The sequence below is a fragment of the Alexandromys fortis genome, unplaced genomic scaffold (genome assembly GCF_014885135.2).
Source record: "Alexandromys fortis isolate MF-2015 unplaced genomic scaffold, M_Fortis_MF-2015_v1.1 scaffold_195, whole genome shotgun sequence".
NCBI classification, from domain to species: domain Eukaryota; kingdom Metazoa; phylum Chordata; class Mammalia; order Rodentia; family Cricetidae; genus Alexandromys; species Alexandromys fortis.
In genome coordinates, this window is record NW_026068105.1 from 2,796,570 (window position 1) to 2,802,569 (window position 6,000).

Genomic DNA, 6,000 nt, shown 5'->3' on the forward strand with positions numbered 1-6,000 from the left:
TTATGGGAATGAAAACATGTGGCTTGTTATCTCCCATAAACAACAGCCTACAGCATTTGTCCTTAAGCAAGAGGCTTGCTGAGCAGAGTTTTGTTTCACGGATCTCGTAGGCATAGTAACTTTGGCTCTCACAGCCTAGCAGCTGTAAGTCACTGGATTTGATCCCTTCTATCAAATAAATAAAAAACAACACAAAATGGTCAAAGGTGTACTCGTTAGATATAAATTTTATTTTGAACACTGCTTTATCTTTTCTAATAATCACTTATTTTTATTCAAATATATTTCATCAGTTTTTAGGCTCACCGAAAGTCCCAAGCAAATGGAAAGTCATCTAACGCCCTAAAACAGGAATTTTAATGTTGTTGTTTGTATGACTCGGATCTTCATAAGTTGTTCTATAAAGACCCTATGTTTTAAAAATATAATATTTAATTAAATTTTGGAGAGTTTTATTCAGTGAGTTTATTCATAAACACCCCCACTCTTCTCCATAACTCCTCCCGAATTTACCCCTCCACTTCCTACCCTCTCTCCTAACTTTATATCTTCTTTGTTTTTTCATAATCCACCCACTGGAGCTTGATCAATTTACTCAAGGCCACAGCCTTAAAAACAACTAGCTCACCCCCCCCCCCACGAATCTATCAGCTGTCAGTACCCCACGCACCCAATCCCAAGGTCAGATTGAACACGTGCTTGAACTTGTTCAAGTGCCCACAGCTGCTGGCATGCGAAATCCAATGGAACTTCAGTTCAGTGTCTCCTTTGAAACTCCTTTTTAAAAACTCCTATGTCCTCTAAATAAGTCTTGGCAGGGTTTTTTTTTTTTTTAATTGCTTTAGCAACCTTCCCAAGAAGGAGAAGAAAAATCTATTGTTCATAAGACCATGAGAGAAAGAGAGTGTAGTCATCAAATCTAAGAAAAATGATCTTTGTGCTTCCAACCTAGTCATGTTAGATTAACAAGACAAATCACCAGTTTTGTAGCTGACTCAAATCCCTTCTCCTTTTCCTCTAACATACAAGAAGAGCCCAATAAGTTACAATCTTCAATGGCCAGTAAAAGGACATCTTTAAATGCGCCTTACTCAGAATCACCCACTATTATATCTGATAGTGGTAGGAGGGATTTGAACCTAGGCCTACCATCCTACACTGAATCATGTGACCTGTTTCTCAACCTCAGTCTCTTCACTTGCAATTTGGAGGTAATATATATCTCAATCATAAGACCTATCAGAAGGAGGATTAAATGAAAATGTGCTCCTAAAATACCTGCTTGTAACATTTGTGTAGAAATGGTGGCTAGGAATTACAAGTATGGTTTTAATGTGAAATGTACCACATAGGGTACATTTGAACTGAACTAGGTCCTTTGTTGGTGTCACTGTTTTGAGAAGCAGTAGGAACTGGAGGCCACAGGAGCTAGGCAGAGGAAGTAGGTCACGGAGGGGCTTGCTATTGGTCCTTTCCTTACTTTTCCTTTCTCTGATTTCTGGCTGCTGGGAGGTGAACAGCCTCTGCCAAGCACTCCTGCCTCCATGATGTTCTGCCTTTCCAGATAGAATCAACAAAGCCTACGACAAACGGAAACCATGAACCAAAACATGGCCCTTCCTCTCCACTTGTTTGTCAGGTACTTTTTCTCAGTGACGAAAAGTCTGAGACAATTCTCAGGTACAGTGTTCTCATCTTACACAGGAGGATTTAAAAATAAATAAAGGAAGGAAGCTACAAGAACAGCACTGAACAGCAATTCTTCAGGTTCTTAATTGTCAACTGACTTTTTTTTTTAATTAAATATAAGGTCGAAAATCCTTGAGCTACTTTTTTCACAAAATTATGTCTGCCTAGAATGCTGTCCCCTGTGCCCTACAATGTCCCCATATTCCCTCAGTTTATGAATTCTATGAAATAGACAATCCCCCTAATTATGTCAAAATTGTCAGTCTGTAATCCTTTAAGTTAAAATGCTGATAAAAGCAATCTCTTTTTACTTGGGCTCTATATGATGCAGGCTATAAAAATGTATCTGTTATTCAAATAGAAAACATTTAGCGATATGTTTAAATAATAAAAGCTGCCGCTTACCAAACATTTACTCTATGACAACAATTGAACCGACCATATCACACACATTCATTCCTTTAATCCTGGTCTACCGGTTAGTTTATTTGCTTTATGGCTGTTTTTCGGAGAAAAGGAACCGCAATTGAGAAAATACCTCCATCAGATTGTCTCATAGGCAAGTCTGTGGGCAGTGCTCATTTGTTTGTTTGTTTTGTTTTGTCTATTTTGTATGTGGGCCTGGGGGCTGAACTCAGGTAGTCAGGCTTGGCAGCAAATGCCCTTACCCACAGAGCTATCTCTTGAGCTCCGCTCTCACCATTTTCATGATTAATGATTGACTTGGGAGGGCCCAGATCGCTAGGGATGGTGCCACCTCTGGGCAGAACAAGCCATGAGGAACAAGTCAGTACACAATACTCCTCCGTGAACTCTGCTTCTGTTCCTACCTCCATGTTCCGGCCTTGGCTTCCCTTGGTGGTCTGTGAGCTGGAAGGAACCCTTGAGTCCCCTAAGCTGTGACTTTGATGAATGTTTCATCACAACAGGGGCAAAGCAAACTAGGATACTCCTATTTCTAACAGTGGACAACCAGACAAAAATCCTGCATGTTCATCAACCTAGGAAAACATGAATGTGGATGAATAAGTATGTTTTAGATTATTACCATATGCACGTATGCACCTACCTAAAAGAGAAGCAAGACCTCTTTTCATAACGGCCTATTTCCAGGAACCGAACCTAGATCCTCTGCAGAGAGGCAATCTTAACCGCTAAGCCATCTCTCCAGCCCCTAACATCCTAGACCCTTTTCATGAGAAGAAATTTAAAATATTTTAAAGGTGAACCTATCCATTTGAAGAGAGTCCCTTCTAATCCAGACTACCTAGGTAGGTGGCTTTCAGAATCTGTGAAAAACCTCAACCTTCTGAAGAGCTCATTCAACACAAACATTTATGATTTTTGCCTGAGGCCTGGAACCATAGCTCAGTCGTATATAATAAGTTATTGGTCTTGCAGAGGACTTGAATTTAATTCTCAACATTCAAGTGGTGGTTCCCAACCATCTGTAACTCTAGTTGTGGGGGTTCTGGTGCCCTCTTCTCACCTCTGCAGCACCAAATATGCATGTGGTACACATACATAGCATCGGTGCAGGCAAAACAGTCACACAAAAAATAAAAATAATAAATCTAATGAGATATTTTTACTTAGTTTTTCCCTCTTAGAAATAGTGCTCCAATTAATATTTTTGCACATTTATCTTTGGTATCTGGCTAAGCTTTTTTAGATACGCTGTCGATACAACTTGGTGGTAAAATACTTTCCAGACTGCACAGTACCCTAAGATTTCATAATCCCCACCGCTGCAAAATCACAAAACAAAACCTCTTTGTAAGGAGACACCAGAGAGTAGAAATGATGTCAGAGAGGATGTACATTCTACAATTTTAAAGATCTTGTCAGACTCTTTTGAAAAAAACCTCAGCCAGTGTGTGTGTGTGTGTGTACGTGTGTGTGTGTGAGAGAGAGATATAGAGACAGAGAGAGAGTTTCCTCATATGCTTTCCAAAATAAGAAGATATCAATCAGAAAGTCTTGCTCATCTGATAGACAGAAGAATGGTCCTTGTCTAAATTGCTTTCACATGCCTACTCACTCCCAACTCACTCTGCATGACGTGCCTATCCATCTCTCTGTCTCTCGCCCACCTGGGACCAGCCGCCTCCTGAGACTTGTGGAGTGGTCTCGTGGCATGCCCATCTGTCTGTCTCTCTTCGTGACCTGCTCCAGCTACTCAGGGGAACTGTGCCGTCCCTGCCTGGGACTGGATGCTCTTGGGGACCCACTGTTCACTGCCTGCCACCACATGACCCACTGCCCACTGCCGCCGCTTGGGCATCTGTAGCGTTTCTGCAGCCGCTGGTGATCCACAGCATTTTACTTAAACATTACACTACCTAGGCAGGATTATGCTACATTTAGGTACAGCCGAGTTTATACTGGAGTTTGCATTGGAACAAAGAGCCAAAGGTAAATGCATTGACCCTAATCTGAACCTACATCAGCAAGCCTGCAGAGGTCTCATTGGTGGCAGGGAGTCACATTAGCATTTTTATGACTTTTCCTTCCTGCAAGTAGGGTTGGGAGGAAGGTATTGCAAAACCAGTACTCCCAGTAGGAAACAGAAACATACTGTCAGATCATATGAAAGTCAAAGTGACATCACTTTAGATCACAGAAGTTATGGAATTAAGACTGGAAAAGTTCTAAAGATGCCAAATATTTCATCTACTGGCTAGAAAATACAGCTATGTCCTGTCAGAACTACCTGTACCATGTTTGATAAAAAAAAACATAAATATGACACATATTGCACAACACAGATTAAGAACCTCAGGGCCAAGAGCACATCATCACCAATCCAATTATCTCAAGTCTCTCTGATAGTATCTAAAACAAAAGGAGGCTTTGGAACTTCAAGGTCTGTGTTCCTAGGCTCATGCTTTGTTGATACAGCTTTGACTGAAGCAAGCTTTCACTTATTATAAAACACAAACAAGAAAAAATATGGATTCGCCTTTGAAATGTGAAGTAACTAACAGTAAACTTTTTGAATGGAATTTTAGGGCTGCAACATCCTGTAAAGCTTGTCTAGAGTCCAAGTCCTTTTTTTCATTTCCAAAGGAGACACCGAGAGAGTCAGCAATTGATGCAAGGCTATGAGCTACTTGTTTCAGAACTGGAAAAGGAAACAGTCAGATCTGTACTCTAGGCTCAACATTCATCCTGCTGGGCCACATTGCCTACCTCTTTAGTGTCCCAGAGGTTTCATAACTGAACCATAAGCAACATTTCTACAAGCAAACTGGTGCAGCTAACTAGGCAAATACTTCATCACTTCCTCAAAATGTTAAACTTAGAGTTACTGAATAACTCAACAATTTCATTTTTGAATGTTTACCCAAAATAACTGAAAATGGTATGAAAACAAATGTACACATATGTCCATAGCAACACTATTTACAAAAGCAAAACTGTGTAACTATAGTCAAATATTTTTCAACTCAAAGACCCATCAGCAGGTACAACCAGATTTATTGTATCCATTCAATGGAATATTCTCATTGATAGAAATGAAATGAAATGCCGATCTATGCTGTGAAATGTATGAGCCTTGACAGTAGTATGCTAAGCGAAAGAAGCCAGACCCAAAAGGTCATATAGTATGATAAGTTTTTTTTTCTATTTTTGGGACTCCGCATAGTGATATGACTGACTTTAAAGAATTTCTTATATTTCATTGGCCTTGCGATAAATGCAGTTTAAGAGTGATAAGTCTTTCTGTTATTGCTGCTTTATCACAGAAAAACAGTTTGTTCATTTACAGATGAGAAGACTTCAAGTACAGGAATGAAATAGAACTCATTCAAATCTGTGATGTCTGCCAACACCAGCAATTTTCAGTCCATTTCTATAGCAGTTTGTGCAGAGAAAGCAATCGTAACTAGTAAAGGCTTAACTTAACTCAAGGTTTGATGCTCTTTGCGGAGTGATGTCTTTGTTCATATTACTGTTTCCTTCCTTTGATTTGTTCTTCCTCTCCTCCTAGTATACTATGCTTTATTTTGTGTAGTGCAGTGTCGGTTAAGCTGAAGCTTAACTGACTTAAAAAAGACAGAAAAAAGAAAAGAGAGAGGGAGAGATGGGGAAAGAGAGAAGGGAAAAAGAAAAATACCATGTCTCTCCTAAGCCATCATCCTCTGAGATTTCCCTTGAAAGCCCTTCAGCTTTCTTGTCTAACAGCATAATAACTGGCTACTGTTGTGATCCTCCATATTTGCCACACAGTCCCTCAAATCAATAAGAATGTTCTGTCCTCAGAAAAGTCCTCTATCTTATACTTCCTTTAACTCCCTTCATAAGTTC